Here is a 19,078-nt window from a genome sequence, read left to right as displayed (position 1 = left end):
TTGAAGAGTTGGGTAGTATATACATTTAATATATTATTATTATTATTATTATTATTATTATTATTATTATTATTATTATTATTATTATTATTACTAAAACAAATGAGCAGGACCTCAAGAAAGCAGGTTTATACTTAACATTATTTATGTCCAAAGAAGCCAAAGACTTATTTCATCTGATTTTGAATTCGCTCTAAATAAAAAAAATTCATAGAATGGCTTGCAAAACAAAATTGTTAGAAGGAAATTGAGGGAGAAAACTGATTTTTACATCTTCCCTTTATTCTTGCACTTAACCCACACTCTTTAATCATCTAATGTTGGAGCATGGTGATAATTTGTTATCAAAATAGATGTCCTCAGATATAGCTCCTCGTGTCCATGGCAAAACCACAGAGATGAACATTTAGTGGATGCAACAGTAGCAAGGAAGTTTTCCAGGGCAATCAGAAGCCTAAAGCCGCAAGTTAATATTCATTTTAACAATATGGTTCATGTTGATGGTCTGCCAATATACAGTAGACTCTGAATACAAGTTGAAAGAAGGTAAAGACATTTTGACTTTTATGCAAACCAGTTACATTCTCTTTGTTTGCTTAGAAATAGAGCTATACCTTTCCCCAAACCATGGTTTCCTTGCAAAAGGATCAAAATAGTACCAAAGAAAACATTTAATATACTGTTGGTATTTTGTTGTGATTATTTTACTACTTCAAAGCTATTTTTACATTCAATTCTATGCAGAGTTTAGGGATAAACTAATTAATAGTAACAACACACAAGACAGACTGTTATTCTACCGGTAGCTGTGAAAATATTTTTCATTGATTTCCAGAAGCGATCAAAGCATATAGCTCACACCCACGTGAAACTCAGGTTGTCTTTCTGCATCTCAGAAATCTTTTTTATATTTAATCTTCTTCATAAGTGTACTTTAGTCCAACTTTCAAATGCTGTCTATTTTAGATGCATGCCTGCATTTATATAGTTTATGCCCATAATATTGGAATGATTTAAAATGCCAAATCCTGGAACGCAGGCTTAGCTCTGAGCAGAAAACTGACAAGAAGTGGTCTAGAGCCCATCCAAGATACTCATTATTTTATTATTATTTGTTTGTTTGTTGTACTATTAATCTCCCCAGTAATTGAAAGTAGATATGATTATGATTTGGAAGTATCCATGCAATATCTACAAAAATAAAGAAAATGAATATCACTTCCCATGAGAAGACCTCATAAACAAGTCTTCAGCATGGCCTCTTGGACAACAACCCAGCAACAAGGGAATATCAGATCTCCAGCCAAGTGGTCCAAGAACACTGCAGTTTAGTCTGTCACCATGAAGGTGGGATAAAGAAGATTTATTTATTTATTTATTTATGAGACTTATATACCGCTTTAAGTGCAAGCACTCTCTCAGCTTGCGGTGTACACCAGTAAGCAATGTATATATATATTTACATTGCCCCCAACAATCTGAGTCCTCATTTTACCTACCCCGGAAGGATGGAAGGCTGAGTCAACCTTGAGCCGGTGAGATTTGAACCGCTGACCTGCTGAACACAGTCAGCTACAGTGGCCTGCAGTACTGCACTTTAACTGCTGCGCCACCTCGGCTCATTAGATGGCTGTACAATATGGTTTTTCTCCTGAGATACAGTGATGTTGGGATGGCTTTAGAATCATCTGCTCTCATGCCCACTAAATGATCTGTATGTTAAGGGCATGTTCCCAAGGAAGCCAACTTTGGCTTTGTTTGCATCACATTTCTTACACAGCAAGTCATACAGATGACAATCTCTACTACTCTATTGGAACATGCTGGAATTTGTGTGCTGAGGTAACTTCCTTATCTAGTCAGCAGAAAGTTACAACATGAAAATTAACACTGTCATTCTTCATTCATTTCTGCATTCATTTTTTTCTCTCAGTTTATTGCAGACTAACTCAGCAGGCTATTGTTTACTTTATAGTGGAAGGAATACTTCTTCATGTGCATCATGAACAAGTTATTATTTCCACGTGACTAGAAAAATGGTAAAATGGTTCATTACTGAATTTTAAAAAGGCACAGGGAAAATAGGAAACGGGAAAAATTATTAAAAAACATTTTTACAAGATTGCAACAAACAACCTTTTATTTACAGTGCAAGATTGATAGTCATTGTGGCATTATAGTACTCATGGCAAATATAGGTCAAAAAGAAATAGGCAATAAGAAGGGAATTTTGAAAGTTGGTTTTACCTGCATAAATGTGCATTTTGGTATTTATAGATTAAGACTATCTATACAGATAGTCCTTGAGTTACAACCATTCATTTAGTGACATTCAAAATTTCAATGGCACTGAAAACAGTGACATGATTGGCTTTTCACACTTACAACCATTGCAGCATCCCCATGGTCAAGTGATCAAAACTTGGGCACTTGAAAACTGGCATGTATTTATAATGGTTGCACTGTCTCAGGGTCATGTGATCATCATTTGGAATCTTCCCAGATGGTTTCCAACAAGTAATGAGGGAAACCAGATTCGCTTAACAACCTTTATCAAGCAAAGAGAATGTAATGGCACATTTCTATCAAGCTGTTGTACTGATATATTCAGAAACTTACAATCATTATGCAGATTTTCCTTTCAAAATACTATTGTGTCATATGGTTGATTTTACAATAAGCACTGTAAGTTATCTGGAAGAAGCAAAATCAAGAATACTTACGCCTACAATTAAAAAAAGAAAAGTGTTATCCCATACCATTTATCATGTGAAACAGAGATGCTACCTCACTCCATTTTCCATGGGTGATTTTAATTACACTGATGAATACCAAAGATTTTTTTTACACATAGCCTGCATCTGAAAAGGGAACTTGTGCTACTAAACTGCATTTTCTATCTATAAAGTTACTTTTCTAACTGTACAATGGCAACATAATGTTTACACTATTCTTTCAATAACAGTACAATAAAACTCTATGAGAACAGGTTGCAAATCACATTAAATTGGACGAGTGCCTTGCTTGAACCAAAGCATTAAACCACTTTTGACCTCTTTAGACCTTACTGTATAGATACTCTCTGAATACCTCAGCCTAATGGAATGGCCATGAAAAATAAAAGGAATCACAATGGTGATTTTTGCCTGCTAACAAAGGAAAAGAGTTTTGCTTTGAGTTCTGCTTTTTTGCCAGCAACCCAAAGGTTCTTTGCAAGTGGCTTGAATCCTCTGAACAGACAGGCTGGGCATTACTTTGACTAGTTTCTCCAAATACCTCATTGCATTAAATAATTACAATTATATTATAATTATTTGTTAATTGCCATGTTTGCCTTAAGAATTGTATTATTTGTTCTAAAGTCATGATTTGTTACGATGAGGCACTTTCTCATTCTTTTGCTAAGCTTGAGTTTTGTTTTTTTTAAATTCTCCTTGGCTCAAGCTGCACGATATTAATATATCCCAGAGAAGTTACTTTTTCTTGTTTGAAAGGTTTTTTAGTGTTATTTTTGCAATGTACACTTGCACTCTTTATTTTCTAATATTTTATGCTTCCCTGAGTTTATTTAATTTTGTTTATGATACTGTTGTGAATACATAATCATTACATTTTCTGTTCCATCCCTTTTGCTTCTGATTCCTGGAAATGCCTGGCTTATTCAGGCTTCACGCTCAGCATTTTGAATATTCTGATGCCTTACCTTCAAAGTCAGCTGCAGTACACATCATTGTAAGTTCTTTGATCCCAAAGAAGGCAGAGCTGCACTCTGAATGTGTTTATGTGATTTGTATTCTTTCTTTAACATTTTGCGTATGGGTGAGTATAAAGAGAGGAGATGGGAAAAGTGTTAAATACTTAGAAGCACTGAGATCTGTGACAAACTTTATGGGTTTGCCTGCCCCCCTTTCTTTTTGCTGTTCACATAGAGTTACAGATGTAAGAATAATGGAGAACATGAAATCAAGTTAACTTAATGTGAATTTGGAAATGACCTACAATAAATAATGCTAGCAATGAATACTGTTCATTGGGGAAATATGCTGAATGGTTTATTAAGACTTGGGGTAAAATCTATGCTGGATTTAAAATAACACATGGATAAGGGATGGGTCAGGGTTAGGATTAGGTACATACCAGGAATGGAGGACGGCGGGTGGGCGGGGCTGAGGGTGGTCCTTGTGTTGCCTCCAATTTTAGGCTTCTTTATTAACATTTTTAAAAGGTGATATTAGTACTGTTAACATGGCAGTTCAGGCTGCTTCTCTATTAATAAGAAAGCATGTTTTTCTTTTAGTCAAGGCCATTTCTTTCTTATGCAAGAACTCATCTTTTCAGCAACTACAGAATAGAAAGCGTATTCTGAAAGTCCTTGGATGCACTTGCAACTTTCACAAAAGATACAAGCCTAAGTGGAAAAGAGCAATGTAACCCATAATTTTGTCATTTGTGGAATGTTAGCTTAACATTAGAATCAATGTTTTCTAGTGTTCAAACATCACAAGCAATCAATGTATTGTATCTTATTGTTTTATCATGTGCTTACTGGTATCACATGTACCGAATGTACGTATCCTTTGCTTCTATACCCTATAAAAAGACTTGATTCCCCCCTCTTAATGAACGCTTTTTGCTTTACCTGAATTGCTTGGTAGTTTGTATTTTGAGGAGGCCAAGAAGCCCCTTTGCAAAGGTAGATGTGTTTTCTCTCCCAAGTTCATGGAACAGGTTCTTCGCTCCATGCAAAATTCCTGAGTTTTGAAAAAACATTTGGCTCCGGTCATCAGGATGTCCCTTTTTCAGTGGTGAACATGTTAAGGAGCCATTCCCTGTGTGTCTTTCTTTTCCTTTTTAATTTGCACTCAAGTAGAGACCATATCGCACAGGTAGTCTAGTTACAACAGAAATCAGAATTTGCACAGTAAGCATTCCCATTTGTAAGTTGAGGCATCAAGCAAGCAGATAGTATTTTACAACCGCAGGGTTTCTACAAATAGAAATAAATATTTCCCACAGCAAGGAAAAAAAGTAGAGATGATTAAATTCAAAGAAAAGAACATATCTATGTTTGTTTCCATTTGGAAACAACTTCTGGATATATACAGTATATTTTTAAGAGTAGAATATTCTTTATTGGCCAAGTGAGATTGAACATACAAGAAATTTGTCTCCAGTGCAGAAGCTCTCAGTATACATACAAGGAAAAAATGATAATAAATCATAAGATACAACCAACTAGTGATAGTCATAAGATACCAACAGGAGTAGGTAATAGGAAAGGTGAGAAGGATAATAGTAATACAGTCCTACTACAGATTAGGTATCCTTAGGCCCAAGACAGCACGGGGAGAATTAAGTGTTCAGCAGAGTGATGGTATGGGGGAAAACTGAGTCTTGTTTTTTTGGCATGCAATGCCCTATAGCAGTGTCCAGAGGGGAGGAGTTGAAACAATTTATTTCCAGGATGTGAGAAGTCTGTAGATATTTTCACAGCCCTCTTTCAGGCTTGTACACTGGCAGGCTGGCTGTGATTGTTTTTTTCAACTATCCATTGAAATCTATACCTGTCCTGTTTGGTTGCTGTATCAAACCAGACAGTTATGCAAATGACAGACCCGATATCATTTGTACTTCTGTTTGGTTTGACATAGCAACCAAACAGGACAGGTATTTGTGCTGGAAAAAATGAAACTTTGATTTTGGTTTTGCTGACTAAATAAATTTGTTGTTATAGAAGTGGCTAGTATATATTATTGTGTAAAAGCAAAATGCTGAAACTGTAATAGTATTATCTTCTACTGTGCTAAACATAGTCAGAATGTTTTTTCTTTTTTCTTTTACCCCTTCTACCCCACAAATCCATGGGAGAGGAAAAGGAGCTGCCAGAAACACCAGAGGAATACAGAGATCTTGCTGAAGTTTTCAGCGAGGAGAGGGCGGATGAGCTTCCCCCCCCACCGACCCACAGACTGTGCCATAGAATTCAAGCCCGGAGCAAAACTCCCAAAGCCCAGATTATACTCCATGAGCCCAAAGGAGAAGGAGGAAATGGAAAGATTCATAAAGAAAAACTTAGAAAGAGGGTTCATCGAAAAGTGGCCGCTCTGGTCCTCTTTAGAGAGAAGAAGGGCGGCTCTTTATGCTTATGCATGGATTATAGGCTCCTATAATCAGTGAAACCTATACCCCCTAGCCCTCATGAAGGACATGTGATCACACCTGTCGAAAGGAATTTTTTTTACTAAACTTGATCTAAGGCAGTGTTTCTCAGCCTTGACAATTTTAAGGCATGTGGACTTCAACTCCCAGAATTCCAATTCTGGGAGTTGAAGTCCACATACCTTAAAATTGTCAAGGGTGAGAAATACTGATCTAAGGGAAGCGTACTATCGCGTGAGAATTACGGAAGGGGATAAATGGAAGACCACATTTAACAGCCCAGTGAGGTGCTACCAATTCAAAGTCTTGCCATTTGGGGGGCCTGCAGAATTTGATGCAATTAATCAATGACGTACTAATGGAGCACATATTTAAGGGGATCCTTGGTTTGCTGGCCAGCTGTGCTTTGGCGGCCCGCCAGATCGCAAGTAGAACAGTGCCGAACCCGGCACTCGGTGTGATTTCCCTCTTTTCTTTTCTTTCCTTTTCTTTTCTTTTCTTTTCTTTTCTTTCCTTTCCTTTCCTTTTCTTTTCTTTTCTCTCTCCTCCTCTGCCGAGTACACCGGCGCCCAAACCCAGCACTTAAAGTCCCCACTCCCTGTCTCTTTCCCCCCTAACGCTAACCCTAACCCTAACCCTAACCCTAACAAATCTATCTATCTATCTATCTATCTATCTATCTATCTATCTATCTATCTATCTATCTATCTATCTATCTATCTATATCTATCATCTATCTGTACACACATACATAGGTACACATATATACATATACATGCACACACGCGCACGTGGGCACATGTACATAGACACAGACATGCACAGATACACCCACGCGATGTGCATGCGCAAAGACCCGCACGTGCACGCACACTCCGAGATACACACTCACACTACACGTGCACGCAGCCGCACATGCACACACACACAGGCAATGAGACATGGGCATGCACAGACACACACACACACACAGGCGTGCACACGCAATGAGACGCACACGCAGACACGCAGTCATGCCTGCTCATGCACACACACGCAGAGACTCGCGCACATGGCATGTGCACACAGATGCTCATGCATGAACACACAATGAGATGCGCGCACATGCAATGATATGTGTGCACATGTGCTTGCACACATACACACATACACAACATGCATGCGTACACATGCACAGATATGCACACACAATGAGATGCGCACGCATGCGCTACCACACATACACACATTCTACATGCACACAAACAAATGCGCAGAGACTCACGGACAGACGCACACACACGCACATGCAATGAGATGCACGGACATATGCGTAGAGACATGGGCACATGGCGCACACACTAAAACACATGCATGCACATGCAAGGATGTGCATTCAAGTACTCGCACAAGATGTACATGCACAGACACACACGGACATGCAATGAGATGCACATGCACACGCTCGCACCCAGACACGCATACATCGACACGCACGCACAGAGATTCACGCACAAACGCACATGCACATGCAATGAAATGCACACAGACATGCACGCAATCGCGGACGCTCACACACGCGCACACACATGCAGAGACTCACGCGCATGTGGTAACAAATACAGATGTGCACGCATGCCCATGCAATGAGACACGCACGCACACACTCGCACACAGAAGCGCACACATAGACATGCATGCACATGTAATGAGACATGCGTTCACAAAGACACGCACACACCGACACACACACACACACACACACATGCACAGAGACTCACGCACAGACGCAGATGAACGCACACAAAATGAAACGCACACATGCACTCAGACATGTATGCATACACAGACACGCAGTGTGCGAGTGGCTGGGCAGCTGCGCTTAAGCAGCCCCTGGATCGTGAGTAGATCGCTGCCGACCCCGGCACTCCATCTGATTTCCCTCTTTTTTTCTTTTCTCTCTTCTCTTGCCATTTAGACCGGCGCCCAAACCCGGCACTTGGAGTCCCCTCTCCTTGTCCCTTTCCCCTCCTAACCCTAACCCTAACCCTAACCCTAACCCTAACCTTAATCCTAACACACAGACGCGCACGCAGTTGCACTCTCTCATGCACAGAAACACAGACATGCGCATGCACGCAGAGACATGCACAGAGATTGAGGAACGCACATGCATGCACACACACATGCTCACATGCACACAGATGCACGCACACACTCATACACAGATATGCGCATGCAGAGACACACATACACACAAATGCACAGGTGTGCCCACGCAATGAGACGCACATGCAGACATGCTGTAAGGACCCACCCCACTTTGCATCTTAAGAAGACAGAACTCTTGGAATAATTCTTCCAACAGGAATCCTTTATTAAGAGAAAATGGTTGCAGGCATGCTAGACAGGACTTGGGGTCCAAGCTCTCCCATTCAAGGTTTTAAGGGGTTCCCCAGTAGTCCCACCCAATCAACCCCCCTTCCAGTGATAGTTTCAAGTATCACAATTCCACCTCCTTTCTTCTTTCTTCCGTCTGGATGGAGACTTCAGATACTACATGAAAGGCAATTACCCTTCTTTGATATGTTAACGCTTAGAGGTTACAATAAACACACATTCAGCTCTTTGAAGTGTAAAGAAGGAAGTGAGGGCCATAAAGCCCCTTTGCTCTCCCCCTTCTCTCCCTCTTATGGCAGAATCCAGAGAAGGCAGAATTGGGAGTTTCTATATTTGATAATTTAAAGATGAAATATAATTGGATTCTGACATCCGGCCCCTCTTAACAATAAGAGAGATCCACCTGAAAGAAAACGCAAGTAAAAATTTAGTTAGGCTTGTTAGGATACTCTGTGTGAAACTTCTTCAATAGCTTCGGGGCTCTGACATGACGTTTATGGACCCACTCATTTTGTGAGGGAGGGAGGTGTTTCCAGGCAACTAGGTACTGAGTTGCTCCATGATATCTCCTAGAGTCAAGGACTTCCTTTATTTCGAAGTGTTGTTCACCCTCCACCATGATTGGAGGTGGTGGGGGGGGATTTTTGGCCGTAGAGGTGACTGATGCTCTCTTTTCAGCAAGCTGCAATGAAAAATTGGGTGTATTTGCCTGAGATTTTTGGGTAACTCTAGTTCTACTGTTACTGGATTTATGATTCTTTTAATTGGAAAAGGTCCTATGTATTTTGGTCCAAGTTTTTTACAGGGCTGTAGGGACTTTAGGTATTTTGTAGATAAGTACACCATCTCTCCTATAATGAATGGTGTAGGCTCAACCCTTTTTTTATCGGCTTGTGTTTTGTAAGCCTGCCTAGCTTCATCTAGTGCTTTTCTGACTATTGGCCAGGTGTTTTGTAATTTTTCCATCCATTCTTTCAGCGAGGGGATCGTTGGTTCGTTTGGGGTTAATTCTGGCATGGGGTTGAAACTTTGACCGGTGGCTATTTGAAAAGGAGTGTAACCTGTGCTGGAGTGGACTGCATTATTGTAGGCAACTTCTGCAAAGGGGAGTAAGTCCGCCCACTCGGTCTGCTGGAAACTAAGAAAACATCTTAAATATTGCTTAAGTACTGAGTTCATTTTTTCAGCCCCCCCATTTCCTTGAGGGTGGTGGCTAGATGTCAGTCCCTGAGTGGTTCCTAAGAGGGATAAAAATTCCTTCCAAAATGCAGACGTAAATTGCACCCCCCTGTCAGAGATGATGCGTTGGGGTGCCCCATGCAATCTGTAAATGTGTTGGATGAAAAGTTTTGCTAAGGCTTTTGCAGTGGGAATCTTTTGGCAAGGGATAAAGTGCACCTGTTTGGAAAACAAGTCCGTGACCGTCCAGACCACAGTATTCCCATTGCTTTCTGGCAATTCCACTATAAAATCCATGGCTATTTCTCTCCAGGGGGCTGAGGGACTTGCCACTGTTTGCAATAGTCCTGGCACTTTCCCTTGCAACCTCTTTGCCGTGGCACATTTTGGACAACTGGCTATATAACTTTCAATGTCCTTTTTCATGGATGGCCACCAAAATTGCCGTTTAATTAAATGTAAAGTTTTTACAAATCCAAAATGCCCTGCTGATTTTGTGTCATGGCAAAGGTGCATGAAAGTTACTCTTTGAGTTGTTGGTATATATAACTTTTCCCCTATCCAAGGCAACCCGTCTTTCATTGTGCACACATTTTTGTTTTTCTGGAACCAATCATCTGTTTCCAAACTTTTTCTGAATTCAATTCCAGTTTGGCTGTCCAGTTGTGGTTTTAATTTGGCTTGGGTTCTTGTGGTTACTGGTGCTGCCAGTTGTGACTCTGCCATTATTGGTCTAGAGTCTGTGGTTCGTGCGCTGTTATATTGGGGCATGCGAGATAGTGCATCTGCCAGGAAGTTCTTTCTTCCTGGTAAATGTTTGAGCTTAAATTGGAATTGGTGAAAATGCTGGGACCAGCGGGCTTGTTTGGGATTGAGTTTCCTGGAAGTTTTCAGGGCTTCCAAATTTTTGTGATCAGTCCACACCTGGAAGGGGATTTTGTTGCCTTCCAGGAACTGTCGCCATGTGAGTAATGCCCAACGTATCCCATAAGCCTCCTTCTCCCATACGGGCCAGCGCTGTTCTGTTTCCGTGAGTTTCTTGGATGTATATGCACAGGGTTGCAATACTGCATCATCATTTTCTTGTAATAGCACAGCCCCCACTGCCACATCACTTGCATCTGCCTGTATTATGAAGGGTTTGTCCATGTCTGGGTGCCTTAGTACTGGTTCGGCAGAAAAAAGTCTCTTTAGTCTCTCAAACGCTGCTTGGCACTCCATTGTCCATGTTAGTGGCTGGCTAGGTTTTACTGAGGATGTTCCCTTCGTTTTTAGTAAGTTAGTGAGGGGCAAGGCTATCTGTGCAAATGAGGGGATGAATTGGCGGTAAAAATTTGCAAAGCCCAGGAAACTTTGTAGTTGCTTTCTTGTGCGGGGTGGTGCCCATTCTAATACTGCTCTGACCTTCTCTGGGTCCATTTCAATGCCCTGTGGGGATATGCGATAGCCTAGGTAGTCTATCCTTTCCTGGTGGAATTCGCATTTTGAGAGTTTGGCATATAGGTGAGCGGCTCGCAGCTTCTTTAAAACCGCTCTGACAAGTTTGACGTGTTCTTCTTTTGTTTCGGTAAAGATAAGAATGTCGTCCAAGTAAACAAGGACCCCCTTAAACAGGTGCTCCCTTAGAACGTCATTGATTAGTTGCATAAAGACTGCAGGGCCCCCTTGTAATCCAAATGGCAAGACTTTGAATTGATAGCACCCCATGGGGCAGTTAAATGCAGTCTTCCATTCGTCCCCTTCCTTGATTCTCACTCGATAGTAAGCTTCCCTTAAGTCTAGTTTAGAAAAAAATTTCCCTTTCGATAGGTGTGACAGCATGTCTTTCATGAGGGGCAGCGGGTATAGGTTGCTTTCACTGATTGTATTCAGGGCCCTATAATCCACGCATAAATGTAAAGAGCCATCCTTCTTCTCTCTAAAAAGGACCGGGGCAGCCACTTTAGGCTTGGCTGGCTCAATGAACCCTCTCTCCAGGTTTTTTTTTATAAATCTTTCCATTTCCTCCTTCTCCTTTGGGCTCATGGAGTATAATCTGGGCTTCGGGAGTTTTGCCCCAGGCTTGAATTCAATGGTACAGTCTGTGGGTCGGTGGGGGGGAAGCTCATTCGCCCTCTCCTCACTGAAGACTTCAGCAAGGTCCCTATATTCCTCTGGTATTTCTGTTAATCTTTTTTCCTCTCCTATGGATGCTTTTTCTATTCTTGATTCTGGTAGCCTCCCTTGGGGTTTTAAGTCCATAGGGTCCCCCTTCGGGAATTTGATTTCTGTCGTCCTCCAATTTACCCAGGGGTTCCATTTTTTCAACCATTCCATCCCTAGAATCATTGGGCATTCCATACCTGGGGTCACCACAAACGTTAAGTCCTCTTCATGGTTGCCCAGGGAGAGATGTATTGGCAAAGTGGCTAGGGTAGCTGGCACCCCCCCTGCTATGGATCCATCTAGCTGGCCAAATGAGATTGGTTGTTCCAGTCTCCTGGATGGGATGCCCAGATTCCCCACTAGTGTTGGGCTAATGAGGCAGCGGGTGCAGCCAGAGTCTATTAAGGCTTTCACCTTCACAGCTTCGGGCATGGGGGGGATTAATATAGTCACTGTTTTGAAGATGGGTGTGATGCATCCACTTACCAGGGGTTCGCCCTCCGAGCTGTCATCTGAGGCATCCACCGGCCCTGTGGTGTAGGCTGGAGTCCTTTCCCCTTGGTGAGCAGAGGTGGGGGTTTCTGCAATTTCCATCATTCTCATGGCCGTTTCTTTTGGCTTAGCTGAATACTTTCCGGGTTTGTTGATTGGGGATCTGTCTGGGTTGTGCTGGGGGGCCTTTGAGCGGCATTCTACAGCTCGATGCCCTTCTCTTCCGCACTTGAAACATCCCATTTGCTTCTTGGCTGTATCCAATGATTTCACCGGTTGGTGTGTCAGCTCAGGCGGGGGGCGGCTCCATTGTTTTCCTCGGCGGTGCCTCTTCAATATGTCGATCTCTGCTTCCTCTGCCAAGACGTACCATTCCTCAAGTCGATGTGGGTCCCCTCGGGGCAGGCAAGCATCATATAGATCATAGTTTAGTCCGTCTTTGAAATGGCCAAGGAGGATGTCTTCTGGCCAATTCAGTTTGCTGGCAATGGCCCGGAATTCTTGTGTATACTCAGCCACTGGGCGTTTGCCCTGCCTCATCGTTGTTATTCTTTCACGGGCTTTGCGATCAGCCAGGGGGTCTTCAAATCGTCTTCTCAAAGAGGACATGAAACGGTTGAAGTTACTGAGTTCTGGGGCATTGGAGTCATGCAAGTTCACTACCCAATCCGCAGCTGGTCCATCCAGGGCAGATTGCACGATCCGGATGCGGGCTTTGTCGCTGGGAATATCCTGCCCATATTCCTCCATGTAGCTGAGGACTTGGGTTAGGAAAAACCCCAAGCGTGTTGGCTCCCCTTTGAATTTCACTTCCAACGGTGGACGTCTTGGAATGGATCGGTGCCTCTGTTGTGGGTGGTAGTGCCTTCCGTCCAGATTGCCATCTGTGGTCCGGTAGGGGGTGGGAGCTCCTGGATCAGTAGATGTCCCTGGGGTTGCAGGTTCCATGTCCCCCTCGGTGTCTCTCCCTTTGCGGCTCCAGGAACTGGGGCGGCCGTAGGGTTCAGTATTCTCCTCTCTTAGGGAGCTGAGAGTTCTCTTCATCAGGTCAATAGCTGTCTCTAGGATCCAGTCTGAGTACGGTGCCCAGCTTCCTCCCTTTTCACTTGCGTGCAGGGATTTCTCCATCTCCTGCTTCCATTCTGGTTGCTTGGTCCCCCTTCTCAGGGTCACCTTTCTTGATTCCTTTCCCCACTCACTTTTCTTTCCAACGCCCATCGACCAGCGAGGCTTGTGGTCCTGTGTCTCCACCACTTCTTCTCCTGAGGAATCTGGCCTCTCGGATCCCAACATCTGGCAAGGTTCCAACTGGGTCAGCGGCTCTCTTTCCAGGGAGTTTTCCCCCTCTCTTGCTCCATTGTCTGACATGGTAAATTTTTGCAAAATCCCCCGGCAAGGGTCTTCCTTCCAGGTGGATTAATTTTGCAAGTCCTGTCTAATGTAAGGACCCACCCCACTTTGCATCTTAAGAAGACAGAACTCTTGGAATAATTCTTCCAACAGGAATCCTTTATTAAGAGAAAATGGTTGCAGGCATGCTAGACAGGACTTGGGGTCCAAGCTCTCCCATTCAAGGTTTTAAGGGGTTCCCCAGTAGTCCCACCCAATCAACCCCCCTTCCAGTGATAGTTTCAAGTATCACAATTCCACCTCCTTTCTTCTTTCTTCCGTCTGGATGGAGACTTCAGATACTACATGAAAGGCAATTACCCTTCTTTGATATGTTAACGCTTAGAGGTTACAATAAACACACATTCAGCTCTTTGAAGTGTAAAGAAGGAAGTGAGGGCCATAAAGCCCCTTTGCTCTCCCCCTTCTCTCCCTCTTATGGCAGAATCCAGAGAAGGCAGAATTGGGAGTTTCTATATTTGATAATTTAAAGATGAAATATAATTGGATTCTGACACATGCATGCAGTCGTGCCTGCCCATGCACACACACGCACATTGCGCCTGCCCTAACACTAACAGTAAACCCTAACCCTAACCCTAACCCCTAACCCTAACCTTAACCCCAACCCTAACCCTATCCCTATTCCTATCCCTATCCCTATCCCTATCCCTATCCCTATCCCTATCCCTAACTCTAACCCTAACACTAACACTAACACTAAACCCTAACCCTAATCCTAACCCTAACGCTAACCCTAGTCCTAACCCTAACCCTAACCCTAACCTTAACCCGGGTAGACCATACCCAGGCACTAAGACAAAAAAACCAAATCTATTTATCTATTTCTATACACATACATAGGTACATACATACATACATACACACAGTTGCTAGCATGGGTGCTGGTACACGAACACAGACATGCATGCGTGCATGAACAGACACGCACACGCACAATGAGACACACACACAGACATGCGCACTTGTGCTCATACACAGAAACACATGGACGCTCATGTGTACGCACACTCACACGCAATGAGGTGCCCGCACCTACAAACCCACGTACATACTTGATGCATGCACACATACACACAGGCGCAGACTCACGGATGCGCACGTGCAGACGAACACAGGCACGCAGTCGCGCAGACTCACACACACAGACACGTGCACGCACGAGCACACGTGTTCACACACAGACACGTGCACGCGCAGACATGCACGTGCACACGCACACAGGTGCATCTGTGCACACAGGTGCATCCGCACAATGAGATGCACACGCAGACATGCACACTGTTGCGCCTGCTCACACAGGCGCACGCACACATACGCAATGAGACGTGTGCACATGCGCTCACACACAAATACTCACACACCAACATGCACGCACACACATGCACAGATTCACACACAGATGCAGACACACGCACAATGAGACGCACGCACACATGCACACAAACGCGAGCGGCCAGGCAACTGCGTTTTGTGTGTGCATGCGTGTGCATCTGGATGCAAGAGTCTCTCTGTGTGTGTGTGTGTCGATGTGTGCATGTCAGTGTGCGAGTGCGTGCATGCGCATCTCATTGCATGCGTGTCTATGCGCATGCAATGTCCGTGTGTCTCTGTGCATGTGTGTGAGCAGGCACAACAGTGTGCATGTCTGCGTGTGCATCTCATTGCGCGGATGCGCCTGTGTGCACAGATGCACCTGTGTGTGTGTGCATGTGCATGTCTGCACGTGCACGTGTCTGTGTGTGAACACGTGTGCTCGTGCGTGCACGTGTCTGTGTGTGAGTCTGCGCGACTGCGTGCCTGTGTTCATCTGCACGTGTGCATGCGTGAGTCTGCACCTGTGTGCATGTGTGTGCATGCATCAAGTATGCGCGTGGGTGTGTAGGTGCGGGCACCTCATTGCGTGTGAATGTGCGTGCACGTGAGTGTCCATGTGTTTCTGTGTATGAGCACAAGTGCGCATGTCTCTGTGTGTGTCTCATTGTGCGTGTGCGTGTCTGTTCATGCACGCATGCATGTCTGTGTTCGTGTACCAGTACCCATGCTAGCAACTGTGTGTATGTATGTATGTATGTACCTATGTATGTGTATAGAAATAGATAAATAGATTTGTTTTTTTTGTCTTAGTGCCTGTGTATGGTCTACCCTGGTTAAGGTTAGGATTAGGGTTTGGGTTAGGGTTAGGGTTAGGACTAGGGTTAGCGTTAGGGTTAGGATTAGGGTTAGGGTTTAGTGTTAGTGTTAGGGTTAGAGTTAGGGATAGGGATAGGGATAGGGTGAGGGTTGGGGTTAAAGTTAGGGTTAGGGGTTAGGGTTAGGATTTACTGTTAGTGTTAGGGCAGGCGCAACTACGTGTGTGTGTGCGTGTGCATCTCATTGTCTGGGCGTGCCCGTGTGCGCATACGTGTGCGTATCTGTGTGCATGTCTGTGCGCATGTCCATGTGTGTGTGAGTGTGTCTGTGTGTGCGCACGTGTGTGACTGAGTCCCGAAGTGTATGTCTGCGTGCGTGCATGCTCATGTTTGTGTGTGCCTGAGTGTGTGCCTGCATGCGTGTCTGTGCACCTCATTGCACGTGCGCATGTGTGAGTGCATGTCTGTGTATGTGCATGAGCTTGTTTGTCAAACGTGCGCATCGGCGTGTGCATGCATGCACCTCATTGTGCATCAGTGTGCGTGTCTGTGTGCATGCGCGTGAGCGTTCGTGTGTTTCTGTGAATGAGCGCATGTGTGTGTGTCTGTGTGCGTGTGAGCGTGTCTGTGTGCACGCCTGTGTGCCTGGGCCTCCAAGCGTATCTCTGCGTGCATTTGTGCTCATGTGTGGGTTTGCGTGAGCATGTGCGACTGGGTGCATGTCTGTGCATCTCATTACATGTGCACATACGTGTGTGTCTCTGTGCATGTGTGCATGTCTGTGTATGTGCATGAGCGTGCACGTTGAGTGTGCGCATTGGAGTGTTTGTGCACCTCATTGCACGTGAGTGCGCGTGTCTGTGTGTGCGTGCGTGTGAGCGTCCATGTGTTTCTATGTGTGAGCGCATGTGCACGTGTCTCTGTGGGTGAGTCTCATTGCATGTGCGTGCATGTGTGTGTCCGAGTACCTGTGCCCGAGCGCGCGTGCATTTGTGTGCGTGTGCGTGCTTGTCTCTGTGTGCGCGTGTCTGTGTGTTTTGTCTTATTGCCTGTGCGTGTGTGTATGCATGCCAGTCTACCCGGGTTAGGAGTTAGGGGTTAGGGGTTAGGGGTTAGGGGGTTAGAGTTAGGGGTTAGGGGTTAGTGGTTAGGGGTTAGTGTTAGGGTTAGGGGTTAGTGTTAGGGTTAGGGGTTAGGGTTAGGGTTAGGGGTTAGGGATAGGGTTAGAGGTCAGGGTTAGGGTTAGGGGTTAGGGTAAGGGGTTAGGAGTTAGGGTTAGGGTTAATCAGTGCGCTTCACGGATGAAAGTAGGGCATCAAGATCTTCATAAAACATCCTTTACTTTATCTGGATTTGTCATTGTGGGTGCGTAGGCACTGATCAATGTGGCTTGCTTTCCACTTAGAAATGGGAGATGCAGTGTCATGAGTCAATCATTCACAGCCTTAGGAAGACTGGCAAGTTGGTGAACAAAATGGTTAGATGACCGCTAAGCCAACTCCAGACTCACGACGTTGGTCACTGCTACGTCCACACCAAAAAAATGTGTAACCACCTCCTTTTCTGTGAGCTGACCTTCATTGGCTCGACGAGTTTCACACAGGGCCGCAATGTCAATGTTAAATCTTGCAAGCTCTCTGGCTACCAGAGCTGTTCTTCTTTCTGGGCGATCTGCCTTGAAGTATATGTATGTACCATGTACCCATTGTATGCGGTCGAAATACAAAATTTAAGACAAAACACAAGGTGTTACCACTTATGGTAACACTTTGTGTTTTGTCTTAAATTTTGTATTTCGACCGCATAAAATGGGATCCCCTCCAACCGCGGTAGGCTGGACAGGGTTTGAAGGAAGCAACAATGTTCTTTCTCATACTACGGAGGTGAGCAGTGTGATCCTAAATAGGGCTGCTCAGTCGCTCAGATAGATGCCGAATCCAGCTGTTGCTTCATCCTCAAGAAGCGACCATTAGACCTGAGCCGCCTGTGTGCAGGTCCGCGTCCACAGCTGCCAGTGATTCTACATCTGCTGCTTCTTTGCTCGCCTATCGCCACAGGACTTTAAGATTTGTCGGAATTAGTGAAAGTCAAGATGTCAAGACTTGCGCATAGTCAGCCTCACTCTCTCTTCCCAGATTCCATCTTATTCCAATGGCAGGAAAAAAGTCGAGACAGTTGGAGATGGGTTGGGTGCAGTGGTTGACCAGGACATCTTTTGTGTCTTGCCGTGCTCTCAGCGTACCACGTCGCTTACAGAAACTGCCTTCATGACCGTTGGTTCTATTTTAATAGATCTCATCTGCTCAATCCGCTAGAGTGTCTTCACATGCTCGGGATAGACAAATCCCTTACTCACCGAATGTTGAAGACACAACGGCTACTCTCAACCTGGTTTAGCCAGCCTGTCGAAGCTGTTGCCCGGGCTGTGGCCGCTGCGCATGGAGGAGCCACAGGTGAGAGCTGAGTGTCAGGTGGGGACCAAAAGTGTACGAGCTGCCCTAAAGAAACATGACATGCCCTACACCAGAGGTACTACCCCTCCCTCACCACCCCATACACATAATGTATACATATATTTAGGTTCCCCACAGGTTGGGGAACCCGAAAAACTATTTGTTTTCCGGATTTGACCTCTCCCTCAGGAGTTAGGCCAGGGCATATCTCGCATTTGTTGGCAAATAGCCAATTAAGCATAAAAAGTCAAAATTTGAAACTGACCTCAAATTCAAAAAGTATACATATATTTAGGTTCCCAATGGGTTGGGTGTAAGACGCTAAGAAAAAGAGACAGGCATGTCTTGAGCAGAGGTTTGAAGCTGCAGGACACAGCTTGACAAACTCTGAGTTTATCGCTTCTTATATACTTGTTACATACACCAGCTTAACCATTAGATGCTGACAAAGGTTTCTTCATTGGAAAATGTCTTCATGTAAGCAACTATTTTCTAGTAACACATTACATGGTCAAAGACCAGGTAAGAACAAATACAGGTAGATCAAAAGGAGAAAGAACTGACAAAGACAGGAAGAGATAGGAAGGAATTTAAGCATATTATCTGTTTAGGTAGATGAGGCATTAAGTCAAAAGGGTAAGACCTTCTGGCTGCTTCACTAAGACAAAGGGTATCAAAAGGGTATGAGGTTTGTGGGGAGGAAAGCACGGCAGTTTGCTGCACGTGCAT

General features: G+C 44.3%; 1 long non-coding RNA gene across 1 annotated transcript; it reads left to right on the top strand.

The window, feature by feature from the left end:
- The first annotated feature begins 932 nt into the window (after positions 1–932).
- Positions 933–4,636, top strand: LOC120318938. Its single transcript, XR_005559626.1, has 3 exons — positions 933–1,347; positions 3,666–3,732; positions 4,298–4,636. It is a non-coding gene; the product is annotated as an uncharacterized LOC120318938 (long non-coding RNA).
- The last annotated feature ends 14,442 nt before the right edge of the window (positions 4,637–19,078 follow it).

The sequence above is a fragment of the Crotalus tigris genome, unplaced genomic scaffold (genome assembly GCF_016545835.1).
Source record: "Crotalus tigris isolate CLP2741 ecotype Arizona unplaced genomic scaffold, ASM1654583v1 scf7180000020586.96975, whole genome shotgun sequence".
Classification (NCBI taxonomy): domain Eukaryota; kingdom Metazoa; phylum Chordata; class Lepidosauria; order Squamata; family Viperidae; genus Crotalus; species Crotalus tigris.
The sequence above is the reverse complement of the archived record's forward strand: the minus strand, read 5'-3'. Positions and strand labels throughout refer to the sequence as shown.